The sequence below is a fragment of the Bemisia tabaci genome, chromosome 4, assembly GCF_918797505.1.
Source record: "Bemisia tabaci chromosome 4, PGI_BMITA_v3".
Lineage (NCBI taxonomy): Eukaryota > Metazoa > Arthropoda > Insecta > Hemiptera > Aleyrodidae > Bemisia > Bemisia tabaci.
The window spans coordinates 28,684,651-28,706,910 of NC_092796.1; positions in this window are offsets into that span (position 1 = coordinate 28,684,651).

Genomic DNA, 22,260 nt, shown 5'->3' on the forward strand with positions numbered 1-22,260 from the left:
ATTTGTCATCGAATCCTTGTCGATCGAATCGATGTCGATAAGTTCAAGTATATCTAGCTCGATCGATTTATGTTGGTCTCCTGTTCTTATCCTCCTTCATCTTTTATCTCCATCTTTTCTTGCTTCTTTTTTTAGGTAGATTTCGAAGAAATATCTATCTATTTTTTCTTGTTCTGCGACGTTTTCTTTCCCATTTTTACCTCCCCTACTTTTTCTTCTCCTCTCCTTCTTCGTCCTCTCTCCTTTTCCTCATCGTTTCTCCTCCTTTCTCTTAAAATCCTCTTCATAGGTGGATCCAGGGGTGGGGGACGCACGCCTCCCGAAAAAAAAAGGAGGAAGAAAAAGGGAACAAAGGAACGAAGGAACGAAGGAACGAAGGAACGAAGGAACGAAGGAACTAAGGAACTAAGGAACGAAGGAACGATGGAACGAAGGAACGAAGGAACGAAGGAACGAAGGAACGAAGGAAGGAAGGACGCTTAGAATTGGTAATCATTCCTGACGATATTGATTCAAACTACTATTGCATGCTTTTAAATAAAATTTTGATGATTTTCTGAGAGGAACCCCCGGGCCCCCCTTACGACCCCTCCCCTCCCCCGTTTATCCGTTTGATTCGCCTGAGCTCCTCCTCCTCATTTCATCATCTTGTTTCTCTGTTCTTTATTCCGTATAATTTCCAAATGTGGCTCGATTTCATCCTCAGTATGAAAATAGAAGAATATTATTTTGAAATGTGTATAGAAGGGAGGAGGATGAAAGAGACATCAAGAGGCACTGTACAATTTCTTGATAAGTGCCATAGACGAAATCTTGCGTTAAAGGGCCCTTTTGGCTGAAGTTGGGGGGGGGGGGGGGCGACCGCTTCACTGAAAAAAGGAATATGCTGTTTTAGCATCACGGATGTCAAAAATGTGTCTGATGATCCCAAGCAAGATGCTGCCTTTACTGCCTCCACAGTTAACTTTACATCCTGTGAATGCAAATTTAGTTGCGTGGGCAATCAAGGCAGCATCTTCGGATCGCTAGACACATTTTTAACATCCTGGGTGCTGAAACATCATGCCATTTTTTTCAGTGTCCCTAACCCCCTGGACCAGCCCCACTATCTTCAGTCAATCCTGTCACTCCGCCATACTAATATTTTGGCGAGGGATTTTGACTAGGAATTCCGTCAAAATTTGGAGAGGGTCGGGTTTGACAACACGGGTGCTTTCTGGACGGGCGGCGGGCGCGGCGGTGGCGCGGCGCGGCGGCGCAGCGACGAGGCTCCCGAGTGCTAAATATAAATTCCTGTTCTAGCCACAATTAAACGTTCTATTTTCGACATTTCATTTGGTTAAATTTGAATCTCGCTCCGTGCGGCCGCGTCTCCATCATCCGCGCTAACTAGCCGGGCCCGTACCCCCTCCCCTCCCCTCCCCTCCCCTCCCCTCCGTGACCCTCCTCCCTGGCTTCGATTAATTCTGACGCTCTTTTACGGCCCAAGTCGAGCTTCGAGTTTTCGATATACTTCCACTGGTCTTCAGGGCGGCCAACGAGATCACTCCGCCACGAAGCATTGACTCGCTTGTTATTGCACACAACTATATTTTCTCTCTTGATCCCGCAATACCGCAATGCCCCCCTCCCCCGGATCCACCCCTCCTCCCTCGGGACCGGTGAGCGCGAATCTTTCCGTCTCAATTTTGCGCCTCCTTCGCGGCCGCGCTGCCAAATTTCTTGTTTTAGGAATAGGATTCGCTCCGACCCGAAATTAATCCAAGTGTCTTCGCAGTGAAACATCCAGAGGGGCGTTTATAAATTTTGTCGAAATTCTAATTGTCATAATTTCTAGCCCTTCGGTGGAAACACTCTTAAGCGTAGGGAAAGTAATGGTCATAAGTCGTTTCTTAACTGAGCCAGATCTTGCATGTGGTTCGAAATTGCAAAATCTGATATAGCTTTTAATATTGACCCATCAAAATACATACATATCGACGGTGAAAGTCGGCAATCACGTAACTCGTTTGCGGTGTCTGAAAATCTCCGCCTCTACGTCATTTTTTTAAAGGAGAGCAAATTGACATTATTTCTTGAAGTTTTTGCAGAATTTTCTTCGCATTGAGAAGAAAAATAATGACAGTTTTAAAGAATTGCCGTTGAGTAGTTTTCCATTTAAAAAATAAAGTATGACAGGAAGTCTGCGACGTCGCAAACCGAGTTATGTGATTGCCGACTTGCACCGTCGATATGTGTCGCTTTTTATAGCGCTCTCTGGCGCTCTGCGACGCCTAATCGCCAAAAAACTCGGTCCTCACACAGTCCATCAGGGAGTTAGCACTCCCTCATCTCATTTAAACCCCCCTGTCGCCACTCTTTCACTGGGCGTCCCCTTCGTCTCCTCCCAGGAGGAACCCAATCAAGCATCTTTTTTGGCAGCCTCTCTTCCGTCATCCTATTTACAATACCGTACCAGACAAGCTGTTTGGTCATTACGTCGAACACGATGTCATTTTCGACTTCCATGATCTGACGCACCCTCGCATCACGGACCCGATCTCTCCTAGAAATTCCTGCCGAACTCCTCCAGAAATCCATCTTCGTGGCTCTTGACATATCCTGTGTCCGTTTCTACAGCTGCTAAGTTTCACATCAAAATTTGACCGATAATTTCGATAAGCTAAGGCCGAAACGCAGTGTCAGTAGCCTCTTTGAGGCAGATAAACTTGGATAAAATTAGAGAAGACCGAGAAGCCTATAGTTGTTTTCCATCCATTCCCTTACTGCGCTAATAGAATCCTAGGACAAAAAGTCTCACTCTTAGCAAAGACTTATTTTTAGAAAATATAGAAAAAACGTAAAATTTTGACTAAATTTTGCATCAAAAAATTGTTCAGAGCCGGCAACAGTGGAGGAGTTGGCCATGCTCCCACTCTACACGCCCCTTTTCACCTCTTCAATTTGTCCAACTCTGGTTTCTTTTTTGTCTGCTTTGTGCTCACATGAGTCAATTTCGTGCCACGCAGCCCACATAATTCTGTTCGCGCTAATTTTTCTTTAAAAAAATCCTAGTATCAGAGGAAAATTGAAATAGAAAGAAAGGCTGAGAAACAATTAATCCGGTTAAGGTGATTAATCCAGTCGTCCTTTATCACGAAAAAGAGATTTCAAATTTTTCTTTCGGCGACGTATTTGGCGCGCTACGGCTTAAATGATGACTCACGCCCGCTGTGAATCGCTTGTAGTGATTTCATCGTGTTTTCCCAGCAAATTACTAGCAGTGTTTTCCCAATTACACAGATACCGCGGATCTGTTCGTTAAGAAAAGAGGTTCCGGTGATCAGGAGTATTTCCCCACAGTCACAGAAAATTATGCCCTCCTCCCGTTCCTGATAAAACCAATCTGAATCAAACGCGCAAATCGTTGAAGACATGCATGAGGAATGTTTCACCCATCTGGGATCATTTACTTTTCAGAGAGCTGCACCTAAGCTGTATCCCAAGCACTATTCTCTTCATAAACGTCAAAGATGAAACGGGAAAACAAATTAGGTAAGATTTAATTCTGGATAATAAACGGCACAACCAGAGAATATGGTAACTTTCATCAAAATTATCGTGAAAGTAACAGGATTGTCCCTTATTGTGAAAATAATTTTGGTTGAAGTTATCATACTGTCTGTTTGTGCCGTTTTTTACCAGAGTATGATAAATGCTACCCAACTTTTTTTCGGTGGTTTACCTATCTCTGTTTTCCATTGCAACCACCCACTCCTACCAATAGGTTCCCTCCATTTCCCTTATGTCTCCTTGGTCTATCACTTTGTCTATTCATACATAAGAGTCGCTCTCACAGCTCCTCTGGCGCTCTGCGACGCCTAACCGCCACAAAATCGGTCCTCCCACAAATCATCAGGGAGTTCCAACTCCATGATCACTTTGTCTATCAATTTTTTTTTCTCGGTCCGCAGAATTAAAGTCCCATGTAGGGAAAAATTAACTCGGGTATTATTACGTTTCCCATTGCAATCACCCGCTCCTACCAATAGATTCCCTCCATACTTCTTTTGTCTCATTTGTTTATCACTTTGTCTATCAATTTTAATAATCGGTCTGCAGAATTAAAGTCCCATGTAGGAAAAAAGTAACTCGGGTTGTATTACTTTGACCCGTCAGCACGTCACGACGTCATCACGTTGACTGGAAAGCACGCTCTCCGCGGGAGGGTTGAGATTTTTTGCCGGGTGGAAACCCCGGGATCGTCGGACGGACGGACGCGACGTAAGGGAAGGAGATTGACGGAGCCCTCGAGGGGGGCGAGACGGGAGCTGCGAGCGGGTGAAGTCTTGGAAAATTTCGTTTCTGGTCTCATTAATTAACCATAAAAACTGATTAAAACGGGCGCGGGAGTCATGATAATTGGTGGGGAGCGGGGGAGGGGGAGGAGGTGGGAGGCGCGGGGGATGCAGCGTGTTGGCAGGGGGTGGAGATAGTGGGTGGGTCGGGAAAATGGGTTAGAGGTGGGAGGTTACGCGAAGCCAGGGCATAGGGAACGGCGAGAGGTCGGGGGTTGAGGTGCTCCACTCCCCGGAATCGTAATGGCAACAAGTCCAGCTTCCTCTTGTCAGATCGTCACAGGGTGTTTTCAAATTTTTTGCCTCGGTAAAATTTTAAAGTAGAGGATAGAGGCTGTGTCTCGTGAACAAACCGGCAGGTAAACGCAAAAAGAGAACAAGAGCAGCTTTCTAAATGGGCCTCTTGCAAACTTTTGCCAGAGCAAAAATAAGAGTTGATTCTATCAGTAAATGTCTCAAAAATCACGTTGAGCGCGTAGGCAATGTTTGAAATTCACTCCTAACTTCACGGCAGTATAGGGATTGGGTTGCGTGGGCGGCCAGAGATGGCACACCTGGTTATTACTGATAATTTTCGTGGTGAATTCCAAAGGCGGACTTTATGGTGATAATGTGACAAAAGTGTCCTTGCTTAAAGTGCTTGTCAGCAGCTTTGCCGGTTTGCTCATCAATATTCGGTCGGTAAATCTGTGTCAAAAAAGAGGGAGAGGAATTTTCAGAGAAAATTGGCAACGCTCGTGATGCTGGAACTCGGAACTGAAACCCGGGTCAAAGGCAAAGTACGGCCGTTGACGGCAGTGGCGCCCAGCTCTGCGGCGCACAACTAGTCAGGCATGAAACGATTGACTAAAATTGGAAATTTTGATGTTTTTTTTTTTTTTTTTTTTTTTTTCGTATCATCTTAAATTTTTAAGGTTGCTCCAGAAAGAAAATTCTTTTGGATAATCAATGAAACCCCTTTCAAACTTATGCATTTAGTATTGGCAAGGATTCAAACTTTTCAAAGTTTCCACGTCCAAATTCTCGTTCTAATTCGCACCATTGTTCGGCGATGCGACTCGGACGCCCGCGGAGAGGCTATGTTGTGGGTTGCCTATCCAGCACGGTGCTAGTGCATGGAAAACGCAACCCGCAATACTCGTCGCCAATTTGCTGAGCGAGGACACTTGGTGTTCTTCAGTTTGTGAATTTGGAATTTTAAGCTCTCCCAGGCTTAGAGTGTGCTATACGATGCTCAATGTAGGTATGTGTTGGTTTTTTTCTTTAAAATAACATTTTAAAAAATTCCTGAGAGTTCACTCAAGTGCTATTGGACAGTTTTCAGTGAAGTTCCCGCTTACCTTAAAGTTTGTAAAAATTATCGATTCTCCTCTTTTGTGATGCATCGATGGTAAAACTAAAGACTGTATCTTAAGACAATGGACTCGAGCCACAAACCGATTATGTCTGTTTTCCCTCCAATCGGAGGTTATCTTGCCTCGGGATAGTATCAATAACTTCTGGTATCAGTATCAATAACTTCTAGTAAAAATAGATTAGCAATAAATTGTAACTCAATCAAAAACAAAATCATAGCTTCATTTCGATTATCATGCAATTTATGAGCTACTGTTTCTGGCTCTTTCATTTTAAACTTCTAATTACATAGGGAAACAAAAGGCCGGGATAGTGATGGAGGAAATAAAAAGTGACGAAAAAGGAGGAAAAAACATAAAAAGACCTAGAGAGAATGAGAAAAGAAAGTAGAAGAGGAACGGAGAAAAAAATATGTAAATGAGAGAGACAAAAAGGGATCCGTCCAGGTGAAAATCAAGTTAATGGTACTTGCATTATTTCTAAAATTAGCCTAAAATATTAGTCTCTCATCACAGAATGGACTGCGTTTAGCAGATAGGAACCAGGCCACATCAGTTATTGTCAAATGTAACTGAGCAATTTAATTTTTTTAGGAAAGAACGTTTAGGCGGATTTTTTTTTGTTTAATTTCCAGGAATTTGCTTCGTACCATGCAGAGAATGCATCGGAGTTTGCAAAAAAATCCGCCTAACCGTTTTCGTGTAAAAAATTAAATTGACCAATTAATTTTGGCAATAGCTGATGTGGCTTAATTTCTTTTTGCTCAACGCGGTCCAAATATAGTCTATTTCAGCTCCATGGGGTGAGTCGAAATCCGCCGACACCACTGAAAAAAAAATACTCGGCGTTTTTACCACGGTCCGTTGGTACCTTTAACATCTCACTTTTTTTACCAATTATTGGTAATTTTACCAAGACAGTCTGGTAAGTTCACCTAAAAACCGGTATTTTTACTGTTTTTTTTCAGGTAAGAATACCACTTTTATTGGTAATCAATTCCCGGTAACTTTGCCATTTCATCTCGGTAATTCTACCACAGTCGATAAAAAATATTGGCGCTCTTACCAAGGTCCAGTATAATTACCGAGAAAGTTCAATAATTTTACCGAGATTTCTCGGTAAAATTACCAATTCTATTAACGGAAATTTTACCAAAAAACAGGGATCGAATAGAACCCTGAATTCTTGGTAATTTTACCCTTTTCTTAGTAAATACACCGAGATTTTTTTTTTTTTAGTGACTCTGAGCCAGATCGTAAAAAAGGAAACTGAGATGCACCGAATGATATGACTCAATTTCAGGTGGCAGCGCTCGTGTTCTGGTTCTGGAATCTGGTCTGGCAAAACGACTGCTGCACCAGGATTGAACGCTATGACCAAAAACGTACTTGACACTGACCTGCCACAACTCTTGCCTCCGTCGCCCGCGTAATAAATTATCGTATGATAATAACCGTGGTCGTTCACTCCGGGCTTGTTCACAAAGTGCTCTTGGAAGAACTCCAAAACGGAGGAAGAAGAATCAACTTGCACGAAACTTAGAATAAAAAACCAGCCACTATTTCACTCGCGCGTCTCCCCGTTTCCTATTCAAGATTTTCGTATATCCATTCTCTTCTTGAAATTTTGAGGGTTAACTAGGAAACAATAGTATAAGCACTATATGGAATAGTAGATTTTTCAGAGACGGAGGCCAACTGGATCACAGTGTTGTAAAAATCGTGCACCCTCATTTTTTATATCTAAAAAGTGCGAAATTTTTGACATCTTGACAAATATTTCATTATCGAAAAATTAACGACCATCTACCCTTCTTAATTCTAAAATAACTGTGACATACCATGACGAAAGCCTACGAGTTAGTCAACTAGAATAATGGACGAAACCCTATGAGATAGTCACCTAGAATAATAAACTAAAATAAAACTTAATTGTAGAAATCGTCTTGCCTTAAAACCTTGTACATAGAATAGGAAGAGCAGAGTTAGTAAGGCAAATCATCAAGTGTATGAACAGAAATTTTGTTAATAAACCGTAAATACACTACAATTAGACATATAACTCTAAAATTTAGTATTAAGATTCAGTAGCTAAGGAATGTGGATCAATTACTATCGGTAAAATTGTATAATTTAAGTGTTAATATGGCATCTCTGTACAAAGAAGTAGATATAAAATAAAGTAGAAAAAAAAGAAAAGTAAAGTAAAAACATATACCATAGAAAATTCGGATTTAAAAGATGAAGTTTCATAGTGATCAAGTTTTCTCTTAATATGAACAGTATGTGTGGAAGCAAAACGCAAAGTCTTGTGTAGTTACGGCGGTTTTCCCATAAACAGCAGTACGTGAAAGGGGCGACGATAATAGTGTTGGATCAGTTGCATGAAGCTCGCCTCTACTTACTGCCGGGCGCACCGACCATCAGATCACCACCTCATCCTCATACTCACACTAGCACCATCGATTCGATAGTTGAATCGCTATGAAATGAACCTGGATCGATAACCCCCTATCTTGGCAATGCTATTTATCGATCAAGGTCGTTCGATATCGATTCAACAGTCGAGCTGTAGTCCTATAAGCGCTTCGGCGGCAACGCGACGTTTTTCTGGTTGGTCGCCGGACACCACTGCCTCCACCGCCGCGCCGCACAGTGGATTGAGTCAATAGAGAAAGGAGAATTTGCACACAAAAATTTTATTGCTTACACGCAAAAAAAGCGCACGGCGTCACTCCTTCCGCGGTTGTCATTTTCCAGATGATCTGCTCGGCAATGTACATCCAGGTTACCGAGTCACTCATTAAGGTAACAATGCTACGCGCGTAGGTGTATCCTGTGCGTGTAGCATAGTTACCTTAACGAGTGATTTGGTAACCTAGACGTGTGACTTTGCCGAGCAGATCATCTGGAAAATGGCAAACGCAGGAGGGGTGACGCCGTGCGCTTTCGTATTTTTCACATTTTTTTTTCTGACATAGGAAATTGGAGAAAAATAGATTTAAAAGTGAGAAAAAATGCCGCCATGTGACGTCATCTGTTGGCATTTTCCATTTAAACACACGTATTTTAGTAGATTAGGTTATTATCTCATATTTTCTCCAATGATTGTCCAATTTAGAAAACAAGGAAATCCTCGTACTCATTTCTCCTGGTACAGTAGACTCTGGATTATCCGGCTTCGTATTATCCGGACTCTGGATTATCCGGATAGATTTTGCAACAATGTAACTACGTACGCATTCCGATAAGTGAGCGGATCCGCGGAGAAACGGTCGCAAGGCATATTGGCGCCTGCAAGGCTGAAGGAATACTTCACGCATTGCGCCAAACAGTGAGGTCGGTGTGGAACGCATTAGCGCCTACAAGATTGCATAAATACTTCTCGCATTACGCCAAACGCAATGCAGTGGGTTAGTTAGCCTAAAACGCACATTAGCGGCTACAAGACTGTATGAATACTTCACTCATTGCGCGCTTTAATCGTTGTATTGTAATTTATCGTTGTCGGCTACCATTCACAATCACCATTGAGTCGTTCAATTTGGCGTTAACCTTTTAAATTCGTGTTGGTATGTACATGATGTATACATAATAATAATACTGTGGTGTTGGTTGGTGGTGTTTGTGTTTACTATTATTATCCGGATTTTTTTTTTATCCGGATCGGGCCTGGCACCAATTAATCCGGATGATCCAGAGTCTACTGTAGTACCATTTTAAAGATGAACTTTAATGAATTTCATGTTTAATTAGAAACTACTGAGTGAACTGAACACGAGGATACCCTTGGTTCATGAATTGAATTATTTTTGCAGAAGATATGACAAAATAATCGAATCTGCAAAAGTACGTGTGTTTAAATGGGAAATGCCGCTACATGACGTCACTATAGGCGGTGCATTTTCTCACTTTTAAATCTATTTTTATACTATTTCCCATATTAGAAAAAAATTATAAAAAAAATACTGTGAAATCAGCTCTTTATGCACTTTCAGACGAAGCAATACAAAAAATTGCATGCAAATTCTCCATTAGAGAGGTCGGACATAAAATTTTTGAGTGAAACTGAAAATTTGGACTGTTATTTCGTCACATTTTAATTTTTAAGAGGTGCTTGTTGCAGAGAATTTTACGAGGAAACCAATGAAACTACTTTTAGAACCTCAAAGTTTTGTATAAACGGAGTTATAAGCGTTTAAAGTTTCCGAATTTTGTCCGAACTCTCCTACTGACTCGATCCACTGTGCGCCGCCGCTGCCGCAACCGGGCTGCCCTTGCTCTTCTTCGCACTATCATCCAGTCCAGCGCAGTGTCGCCAAATCGCGAATCTTGGAACCCTCACTAGGGGTGGCAACAATTCTTGAAATTTCAAATCCTTGAATCAGGCCCGCCACATCCCATCTCGGGCCCTGGTACCAATTTTCTGGCCCGGGCCCCTAGCACAGGGGGGGGGGGGGGGTCCGGGGGGCCTCCCCCGGGAAATTTTTGAAATTTTAAATCTATTTGGACGCATTAAGAAGCTCTTATGATGGAGATTTTCCATCAATTTCTGCAGAATAATTACGCCTTTTTGTTTACTTTCAGCACCAAAAACTTTCGAATTGTTGCATTCAAAACATCTATAAATTTTTTTTTGAGAGGGCAGATGATAATTTTCAATTCTATGGGGAGCCGGGCCCCCTGGACTCCCCTTTCGTACGTCTATGGCAAAGGAGTTAAGCCATTGAAGTCGAGGATGCCCAGAAAGGAGCCTCTTAGCATCCGACAACGGAAGAAAATGAAACACAGTTACTAAAAATATCATTCTACATATACTCAAAATCTTGAAAATCTCTAAAAAAGTAAGAAAATTTTTTTAGTGCCCTAGCGTGTTTTTGAAACTTTATTCACCTTTTGCGGAATTTTTAGGGTAATTTTTTCACTTTTCCCTACGAGACAAGGGTTACACATGAATTCGTAGTGGTTTGTCACCTGCGTCACGGGCCCCCAGGGACCAGGGACCTAGTATCCCCCCCCCCCCCCCTTGTGGCGGGCCTGCCTTGAATGGACCACTGGACAAGGTACAAATTTCAGCATTCTGATACATGTTTCTGAACCAAAATTTTACGTAAAACACGATGCCCACAGCAAAAATTACCGAAATCAACTCCTTACGAAGATATTTAATGATTCTTGATGCGTGAATTCTAACCACCCGCTCATGAAAACTCAATGCTCTACGTGATTCACATCGCGCGCTGAACGTTATCATGACAGTCTCTACGATATAAAAATCTGGCAACCTCAATCTTGACGCTTTGGCTCAGCTATACCAAATTTTTTATGGTTTAAACAACACATGATGGGAAATGAACATTGCTCGATTGAGAAGCTTGCTGAAACCATTATAGTGCGCGATTTGACTCAAGTAGAGCTTTGAGTTTCTTGTGAGCGGGCAGTGAAAATTCCTCGTAACCAATGTGAAATAAAAACGTTAATATCTTCGTTAGGAGTTGGTTTCAGTAATTTTCGATGCACAAATCGTGTTCTACGTAAAATTCTAGTAAAGAAACATGTATCAGATTGCTTAAATTCGTGCCTTGTCTAGTGGTCAATTCGGCAATTCCTCTTGAAATGTATCCGGAAATGTCATTCCGGATTCAGTCAGTTGGACGTACTTATAGCAAAAGGAACTATGTGCATAGGGTCTGCGTGAGTCATAGTTCCTAACTGCCTGTCATTTAATAATCGAATTAAAATGTTCTGTTGTGACAATTTCTTCCCAACTATATTAAATCCTGCATCGCCGCATCTGCGCGGCGCCGCGCGCACGCTGTCCCACTTCATTTCTCAAACGGAAAACCACTCGATTCCTGAAAACTGCCATAATTTTCCCTCTCGCTGTGCGAAGGAAATTCTGTAAAAACTTCAAGGAATGATGTTGATCGAGTCTCATTTTGAAAAAGAAAAGAAGATGGGGACGGAGGTCTTAAAACCCCGCAAAGAAGATACGTGGTTAGGGAGTTTTGCCGTCAATACAGGGCCTCAAAAATGCAAGAAGCTGGGTAAGGAGCAACCATGAATACGGTTCACAATACTGCCGTGCTATGCAAGAACGCCGTATGAACATTTGAGATTTGCCAAATTACCTTCAATAAAATTTTTATTTTTGAGGGAAGTTTTGTATATATTACTTTGAAGTTTTCGGGAACTTTAAGTGAAATTGCAAGCAACATTATCTGAAAAATTGGAAGGAAAATATTCATTAGTTTACCAGGAAATTCGTGTTTTATAAACGGAAATTCGGCAATGCCTGAAGGTTCATACGGCGTTTTTCCTTAGCACGGCAGAATAGCGGACGGATTCGCACCTCTGACGAAAGGAAGCGCGTGTCTCAATTTCGACATGAGCTCTAAAAGGCATGGATTCATAGTGAAACCAGGGGTCACGTAGAAATTAAGATACGTCAGAGGGGCGGGCGATGTCCCGATTCTCAGTCCAAAGGGACGGAATCGTGGCAACGCCGCCCGAGTCCTAGTCCTCTCCCGCAGAGGTCATCAACTTTAAATGGTCTATCGTCCATCTCATTTTCTATATCCTCTTCGCACTCCTCCAAGTTCATTACTTATTGTATCTCTCTCCTCTAACTTTCTAGAAAGCTTCGCTTCACCTGCAAGCTCTCTTCCCTTCCTCTTCCTCTGGGGCACGACACTCCGTGGGCTGTCTTCGCAACTATGCGCCATTGCCAGATCCAGAAATGAAACCAATCAATTTCTATAATCACAAATCGTCGTTTCCCCGACGAAGCAACGTAACTCTATTCCAAGGTTGCCAAATTGGCCCGAACAGGTAAATTTTTAACGAGAATAAACCTGCATAGTCTTCGTTGAATATGCGTCTGACTTGGGCACGAGATCAGGAGAGAAAATTGTGAAATTTTCAGTAAGAAATTCCCAAAATATCCTGGTAAAAATGGAAATTGCGCGGGACAATTTGGCAACATTGAAATGGAGTTACGTTCTTTCGTGAAAGAAACGACGAAATTAGTGAAGAGGCCGCTCCGATCCATACTATCGAGGAACTTTCCATTCATCTCCGGAACATCATCTGGACGTATTTATGCTAAAAGGAACTATGTGTATAGGGATTGCGTGGGACATAGTTCCTTTTGGCATGAATATGGTCGACGGTACGTCACAGTCATCTTGTAAAGTCAACGCTGTCTCAGTGCGAAACGCCGACTGTTGGTCTAGACCTAATCATCCGTATTGATTCGATGTCGCGGAAATGAACGACCACACAAGGAGAACCAACTTTGCGCATGGCACCCGAAGTTCAGGTCATATGAATCTCTGAAGTTTTCGCATTGTGGAATACGTCGTGGATTCGAGACCTTGAGGTCCAGCTCCTGAAGTTCGGATCACACATCTAAAGCACTTCGGCCACCGAAGATTGGACGTATCTCTGCCTAATGGTCCCAGGTATTTGTGGGAAAGAAGAGGTGTGCTGGTTAATTGAGGTCCGCGGCGAATGAATGGGAATTATAAAGCACCAGTGACGTCAGCGATAAAGCCGCAGCCGCGGTCGCCCGTGGTGATCTTGAACTCATGAGCCCTGTCCAGAACGCTCTTTTGTCATGCCCACGGCTCATGAGTGCAGCATATTTTGGCGCTTAGTTTCGTTTGGTAAAATGTAGTGTACCGTCTTTCCATTTCCGCAAAAGGAATCACGTCCTCTTGCATATTGTTGCTTATTCAGCTCACCACGAGTACACCCCGCACTGAAAAAAAAAAGTTCGGTCGTATGTACCAAAGTTCGGTGTTCCATATCATCCAAACTAATTCGGTTCGTCAAACTGAAGTTTCGGTTCGTAACACTGAATTTTCGGTTCGTCAAACTGATTTTCAGCCCGTCAAACTGAATTTTCGGTTCGTCAAACTGAATTTTGGGTTCATCAAACTGAATTTTCAGTCCGTCAAACAGAAATTTCGGTTCGTGTAACCAAACTTGTGCGGTATAGTGAACTGACGAACTAAGTTTGGTCATACATGCCGAATGTTCGGTTACATGAACCTAAAGTTCAGTTTGACAAACCGAATATTTGGGATGATATGGAACACGGAATGTTCGGTTCATTTGACCAAATTTTTTTTTCAGTGCATCTCTCTCACTCATCTATAGTTCCGTTTAGCAGAAATACGTCCAATGTACTTTGTCATCAACAGGAACACGGTCGTTTTAAGGTTATGCGCCAGTCAAATCCACCAATGGAATCGGCCCATTTACAGTAAGTTACAGGATCAGGCTGCAACCAATTCATACGCGGGTATGTTGCAACGGTGCAGCGATGCCAAGAGATGGTCCCCCTTCCTCTCCACCACGTCCTTAGCACCACCGGCGGACGGAATCCTTCTCCGAGATAAACTCATTATCCTGCATTTCATTTCAGTTTTGTTTTCTCCCACACATGGACACCAGCGAGCCCGTCGGTGATGTGCAGTGCTCAGAATTCAGGTCTTGTCCAGCAACGAAAAGCGCGTTTAGACCGAGAATTAATTGGACGACGTCCTCCGCGCTGTTGCCATATTCGGGAAATTCTCGACGTCCAATGACGTGCGAGAAAACACTCATCGCGACCGGCAACGTTGGTTTGGTGCTCCGACTCGTGCATATCATCCTAGCTGCAACCTGAATTTTTCTTCCTTCGTTTTCAGCTCACGTTGCTTCGGTGATTTAAGATGCTCCCGTGCTGAAGGAAACCTCGTATGAGCAACCAAATGTTGCTAAATCTCCTCTCTCAGAATACGGATTTTCCTCTTTGTTCGCACTTCTGCCGATTTTTTTAAAAATTTTACTCGTAGTTTGACCTGTAGAATTTGAAATTCTGAGGGAAAAATATATATGAAGAATCTCCTAAAAAGTAACTATTTTATCGGGGAGGCAACATTCGAACATGCGTTTGTTCTTTTTCTCCCGCAGCACAGCAATATGAGGACCAAAGGTCACATGTATTGCCTTAACCAGGAATATATCATGGGGAAGGGAGGAAATTCGATTGTAATACTTATTCCTAAATAAAAATTACGAAAGTTGACGAAAGCGATGTGCCCTCCATGTTCCTATGCAGACAGGTGCTTGTGCTTCTTTTTTTTGTTCTTATTTCTCATGCAGAAGACTCTGGATTATCCGGCTTTCGTATTATCCGGACTCTGGATTATCCGGATCGATTTTGCAACCATGTAACTACGTACGCATTCCGATAAGTGAGCGGATCCGCGGAGAAGCGGTCGCAAGGCATATTGGCGCCTGCAAGGCTGAAGGAATACTTCACGCATTGCGCCAAACAGTGAGGTCGGCGTGGAACGCATTAGCGCCTTCAAGATTGCATAAATACTTCTCGCATTACGCCAAACGCAGTGCAGACGGTTAGTTAGCCTAAAGCGCACATTAGCGGCTACAAGACCGTATGAATACTTCACTCATTGCGCGCTTTAATCGTTGTATTGTAATTTATCGTTGTCGGCTACCGCTACCATTCACAATCACCATTGAGTCGTTCAATTTGGCGTTCACCTTTTAAATTCGAGTTGGTATGTACATGATGTATACATAATAAGAATACTGTGGTGTTGGTTGGTGGTGTTTGTGTTTACTACTATTATCCGGATTTTTTTTTATCCGGATCGGGCCCGGCACCAATTAATCCGGATAATCCGGAGTCTACTGTATTTCTTTTCTACTCTTTCTTCTTCTACTTTGATTTTCCTCAATCAGGTAGATGCTTTTACGAATGAGCCAAAAATAATATTTCTAGATAAGATTTCAGAATAATTCCTTAATTTCAGATTTCAGAATAAACCCTATTTTTAAAGGCAGTCCAATCGATACCTATTCGTGACAGTTCATACACTGCATGCAAACTGAAATTTCAGCGCTTCGAGTGGAAAAAAATACAATTTCTTTCGTGTTCTTCAGCTGGAATTCTATAAGATTCAGATGAGGTCCCATGGCTGGGAAACTTGTGGCCGGCATTAAGGTAATTGAAACGGGACTGGCAAAGCGTCAAAACACAAGAAGCAGAAGTTATACTGAGGGCATTAAATCTGCATTAATCTGTTGCATTACGAGATTCTCCGTGCGAATGATTTGCTTTTGCACCTAGGAGGAGACCCTCGTAATTAAATATCGTATGAATTCTCATGTCGGTTCACAGTCGGATTAGGATTGAAGAAAATTAACACTCTCCAACTACTCCACCACTCATAGGTGCATTTGAAATGTTAGTGATTTTACATTCTTCTTCAGCAGGTTTGAGAACACAAGCAAATTGCTAATAGTTTGAACAACACATGGTGGGAAATGAACATTGCTCGATTGAGAAGCTTGCTGAAACCGTTGTAGTGCGCGATTTGACTCACGTAGAGCTTTAAGTTTTTTGTGAGCGGGCAGTTCAAATTCCTCGTAACCAATGTGAAATAAAAACGTTAATATCTTCGTTAGGAGTTGGTTTCAGTCATTTTCGTTGCGCGAAGCGTATTCTGTGTGAAATTTTGTTAAGAGACATGTATCAGAATCCTTTAATTCGTACCTTGTCTAGTGGTCCATTAAGAAAAGTAACGATTTTAAGACTCGGTAATTGGTTCAGGAAATTGATCGTATATCAAGACCTTTATTTTTTTCTCGTAAAACGGAAGGAATAAGCATGGATTAGACAACGCCAGAAACATCAGTGACCTCATCGGTGGAGCAGATCAGTGAAAAAGTCGCTAGAATATCTCCCCGGAGCAGTCCCCGGCGTGCGAGGTGGCAGGAGGCTCATCGGTGCGATACCGTTGATGTCACCGCTGGAAAGCGAAACACTTGACTTCTCGGTCCTCGGCGCCGCGCGGTGTCTTGCGACGCAACGCGCCGGGCGCTAACTCTCGGTCGCGGCAGATAAACTTTTCATCTTATCTGAAATTATATACTGTTGCCATGACGACGCCGCATTATTCGGGATTGGGGCGCCGCGACGCTCAGGACTCCACCGTTGCGACATGGTCAGCCGGGGAACCGGCGCCCGGAAAAACGCCCCATCCAATTCCGAACCAGGCCAAATTTCCCCTCATATCTCCATCATTTTCCACCAGTGTTATGAATATTTCCCCCTAAGATTTCCGCATACTTCAGAGAAAGTTGCAAATAAAATTATCCGAAATAAAATCCCCTTAAACATACCCACAAGATTCACGAAAAATAAGCATTTATCTCGCGAGATTTGACAGCCTTCGAGTGATCACACGATGTTTTTCTTCAGCACTGCGCTGAAGCGGTGGATCTCCTCGAAATCTCGCAAGCTCTCCGGGGTGTTAAAGAGGTAAATATATAGACTTGGAGGTCTACAACGGTCATTCCTCAGTGCAAACTTATCCCTTTCAATTCATTTGTTCTTCCCTCTCTTGCCGTCTCTTTCTCCTATCCGCAGTTTTCCTCGCCCCTCCGTCCGCATCCCTGCTCGGGGCCGCCCTGATTATTCGTTGGCGCATCGATAGGTATGGGCGTTTGTCTATCCACGGTTTTGGAGAAGGCTTTTGGGAGCGACGTCTCAACGTGGCCTCCGCTTATGAGCTCCGTTCCTTACGAGCTCTGCATCCCGGCTCCTTTTGTCCTTCTCCGTTTTAGCGTTCTAATATCCGGGGAACACTGCGTATTTTAAACTGTATCATCCAGTTCCGCCCGTACGCTTTAATTAAGGTGAATGCCAACGCCTTGGTGCAGCATCAACAAATTTCTTCATTACTTTGTACCGTCTCGCTGTCAATTTATCGCAAGAATCATTGTTGCTAGATCGCTCGCAATTTGTAGTTTCTCTGGCGAGAGAATATAGCTCCATTAACTCAACAGTTTGTGTAATTTTTAGCCTAGATTTTTCTGCAGCCTGATTGTTGAAATCTATGTCGTCACGACAAGAATCGAAAATCGATATATCGCACGGCGCAGATAGGGCTATGTCTTGTCTTATCGTGCCGACATAGCCAGTTAAAGTTTCAACAATCCGGTTGCTGATTTTTAGTGTAACTAGAAGGAAAATCAGTGGCATTTTTAAAGCTAGTCTAGTTTGTTATGATAACAGGATGACGGAGAAAAGGCTGCCAAGGAAGATGTTCGTTTGAGTTTCTCCTAGGAGGAGTCAAACGTACCGCGTTAAGCAGAATGTAAGCAAAACAGGCTACAGCTATTTGCCAAAGTTAATTGGTCACTTTGATTTTTTACATAAAAACGGTTGTGCGGATTTATGTGCAAATTTCAGTGAATTTTTTGCATAGTACGAGACAAATTCCTTAAAATGTTCCTGAAATTTTCAAAAGAATCCGCACAAATGCTCTGTTTTGTGTTTTTGAAAATTAGGTTTGGTTTGTTCCAATCGCTCCACTCTTCAGTCATCAGTTATCACTTGGCAAATCTAAGCGTTGACTTCCAAGGGCAACTTTCACACTTTGGGCATGATGACAGTACGGGGTCTCCCAAAAATATCGCCTCTGGCTATTTCCTGATAATTTCTGAAGTCATCTTTCTAATAATTATCTATCTACGTTTCAGTCGCGTATTGCTGATCGATAAATCGATCTATCGCCGGGCAGAACTGGTCTCAGTTCCCAACCAGAAGCGGTCATTGGTCGATGCGCATCTCTGCTCCGGGGGGAGGGGAGGTAGGGGGCACGATGCCCCTCGCCGAAGACCCGAAGATCAGAGCCGGTGTGACCATAGACCTGGCCGAAGGCCAACTGCCAGTACCTGCATGTACTTCCAATTAAACTTTTCTCATAGCCTCGCCCGTAGATTATGCTCCTAAGTGCAAATACGCATAATTAATTCATTCATTGAGTCCGGCTTGACCGGCTCCGCGCGAGCAGGTACTTCGCACTTCTTTGTTCTTCGGCCATTGTTGCCGAATTAAGGAGGATGAGCTTTCCCTCAACTGCGGACTGATTATTGAAATTGATAGACGAAGCTATAGCCAAGAAGACACAAGGAGTATGGAGCGATTCTATTGGTTGAAACAGCTGGTTCCTTTAGAATAAGGAAGAAAATGATGGTCTAACTATCGGGTCTCTCGTGGGTTGCCGTTAGTTAGTCTATTTCTTACCTCCTTTGTCCATTGCAGCCACCCGCTGCCGCCAATAGGATCCCTTCACATCTCTTTTGTCTTCTTTGTCTATAGCTTTGTCTATCAATTTCAAAAATCGGTTTGTTGGATTCGTACAAAATAAGTCAAGACTCATGCCGAGTTTGGGGTTCAGCTGGATTGCATTTTGCAATAAAGAACCACTCTCTCTGGCCCTTCCATAAAAGAACCTATCTGCATAAGGAAACCGATGGAATATGTGCTGGTTCTAGAATGAGCCAGAAATAGTGCTTCTTTATTGCAAAAAGTGGTCCAGTCATAGTAAAGAGGGCATTTGCTTGAGCATATGTCAATTTCCTTAGTGGAACTAAAGTCGTTTAGTAACTAGAGGTGATTATTGGAATTGGTACCTTATTGTGTTTCGACGGTAAAACTTATTCCAAACCACGTATCACAGGCAGAATCTAATGGAGGGTGTAGGGGGCATACGCTCCCCCTCCCCGTTTGCCCGAAAAAAAGGAGTACGAAAAAGGGGAGAAAGAAAAAAGAAAAAACGAAGGAGAGAGAAAGGAAGGACGCCTAAATAACTGGAATAACGCCGTATACGCCATCAGACATTGCCAAATTTCCTTCGAATAATCACAAATTTACAGGAAAATTCGTGAATATTTTTCTTCCGATTTTCCAGAGGATTTCGTCCGTAATTTGATTTAAAAAACCTGCAAAATGTCAAGAAAAAATACTCACAACTCTCTCGGAAATTACATATTTTTTTGAGGAAATTTGGCAACATTTCATAGGCCATCCAACGTCCATATGAGCCCCAGTTTGACAGCGTCGGACTGCTCCCGTGAACAAGTCTTCATGTTGCTTCTGAACCTCATCCGGAATTACCCTCCATGTTCAGGCTGCACCAGAAGAATGCCCGGCGAAGGAGGATGCGCGAATGTTGTTGCACCTACCGGTGAGTGGTGACTGGTGAGTGTTGATCGTTGAACCTGCCTCTGACGCACTCGTCGTCCCCGAGTTGCGTGGCCATCAACTACTTGTGCATCCAGGTATTCTCCCGTGCTAAGGAAAAACGTCGTATGAACCTTTAGACGTTGCCAAATTTCGATCTCCAAAACACAAGTTTCCTGGTAAACTTAGAAATATTTTTTTTCCAATTTATCAGATAACGTTGTTTGCAATTTCACCTAAATTTCCTGAGAATCCCAAGAAAAGAGATTCATGAATTTCCTTAAAAATAAACATTTTATTTAGGAAATTTGGCATCTCTCGAATGTTCATACGGCGTTCCTCACGCAGTTCTTATCACGTTCTTCTTCACTTTCTTCACGTTCTTATAACGGCAGTATATACTGCCAGTTCACCGGAAAGAGCAGTAACTCTCATATTGTCTAAGTACCCTAGTAAAAATTTGTAGTAGAATCTGTGTTCCAAAATACCATAGACCTACGGCCGGCTGTAAAATATCCGATAGCTTCTATATCCAGCTACACAATTTCTTATAGCCTCTTATAATCGACGGCGATTAAGCAACTTACAGCCAGGCGATAAAGTGTATGCTAAACGTCACTAATTACGGATGCGAGGACTTAGTGAGTTTTTGGACCACTGTTCTCTTTTTGGGCCGTAGTATCTTGATTTATTTTGCAAGGAAAGCTCCGTACTTTTGATGGATGCCTGCCATTCCTAATATATTAGAGCGCCTTCAGTTTCGTATGATACTGTGCACTACCTCTGGTGTGAAATAGTTGCTTCAAGAGTCGTGGCACGCTGCGGTGCGGCAGGCGGGCAGCCAGCGCGAAACGCGCATTGGCGCCTACAAACCTAACAGGGATACTTCACGCGTTGTGCAATGCGTGAAGTATCCCTGTTAGGTTTGTAGGCGGCAGTGCGTCGCCGCTCCGCTTTGTGTTAGGTTGTAATCTTTAATCTGGCGGAGTCAGCGTTATTCAACTCATGATTTTGAAATGTTTGCACATCCTGTATGGATTATTCTCGTTTTAATTGATGGAAAAAAATATGTATTAAAGGAAAATATAACGTGTGTTTTGTAAATATTAAGGTGGTTCCGTATCAAACTTAATGATTTCAAAAGCACACGAATTTCTACACAATTTCTTATGGCCTTTTATAATCGATGGCGAAAAAGTGTAAAGCCCGGCGACAGGAACTATAGCCCGGCTGCATAATTTTTTTTTCGCTTCGTATAGCCTGGCCGTATAATTTTCTCCGCATTCTACAGCCAGCTATATGATTTTCTGCAGCCTTCTTTAGCCGGCTATAAGAATTCCTATGGTATTTTAAACGCAGCTCTTATCTCCAATTTTTACCAGGGTACAGTTTCCCTCAAAGCATCTAATTTAGATGAACTCATTGCTTCGGCTAAAACATCGGGATTCGTCTAATTTGTATGAAAACCAGACACGGAGAGTATATTCATCACAAAAGTCTGGTTAACACGGTAAGTAAAACATAAAATAACCTTAGTCTTCCGTTGACGATTTCAAGAGACATTGCCAGCTAGTTTTCCTGAAGAAATTGAATAAAAAATTAGGAGTGGATACCAACGTCGCAATCGGAGAAATGCAAGTTCCCAGTCTCTCCATTGCTTTCTGCGCTAAATTCACTGCAAACTGTACCGAAATCAACACCAAATTTGTGTTGGTTTGTCTTTCTCTTCCTATATTAACAGAATGTAACAAAAGAACACAAATATTTTTATCAGTGTGAAATTTGTGCGGCGGGCCGGGTTGCATACGCTCGGGGAAAACACTGATCGCCCATTCGCACCTGAACCTTATATTGAGAACCATCGCGAGCGCGCGTACCTAGGCCGTTGGCAGATCTCACATTTCGCCCGCAAAATCGAGCGTATGCAACCCGGCCAACCGCAGAGTTAAAATAGTTGCATGTTGGGTTCAAACCCAACTTCTTATATTCTTCAATTGTTCTTCTGTTGTTTCGAGTCGGAAGAGCGTTCCGTTTTCTCTGTCGTTTAAAAAAGGCTCATGTTATATCGCAATTCTGACTATAAGTATTCTTAGTTCATGCACCTGAACCCTAACTGATAGAAGAGGACGTGACAAAAAGCGAATGCAAACTTGCAATTCGCATGTGGGATTTAAATGAAATCTATGAATCAGATGGGGGAAAACACTAGAAGTGGCCCGAGTACTGCATGTAACAAGGTGGGGAAATGGTGCTGGGTCTACACCATTTCGCAGGGAAATCAAAGCCAAGAAGTTCCACAAATTATAATTAGAGTCAAAAATATTTTTTTTAACTTAATTAATACTTATTAATTTTTGGAATTTCTTGGCTTTGAATTCCCCGCGAAATAGTGTGGACCCTGCACCATTTTTCCACCCTGAATCAGATGGTAAAGTACTAATCACTACCAGTCTATACACTTCCCGCAGTTTAAATGACGGTCATTCTATTTGTATGTGAAGGAAGAGAATTTTAAATTCAG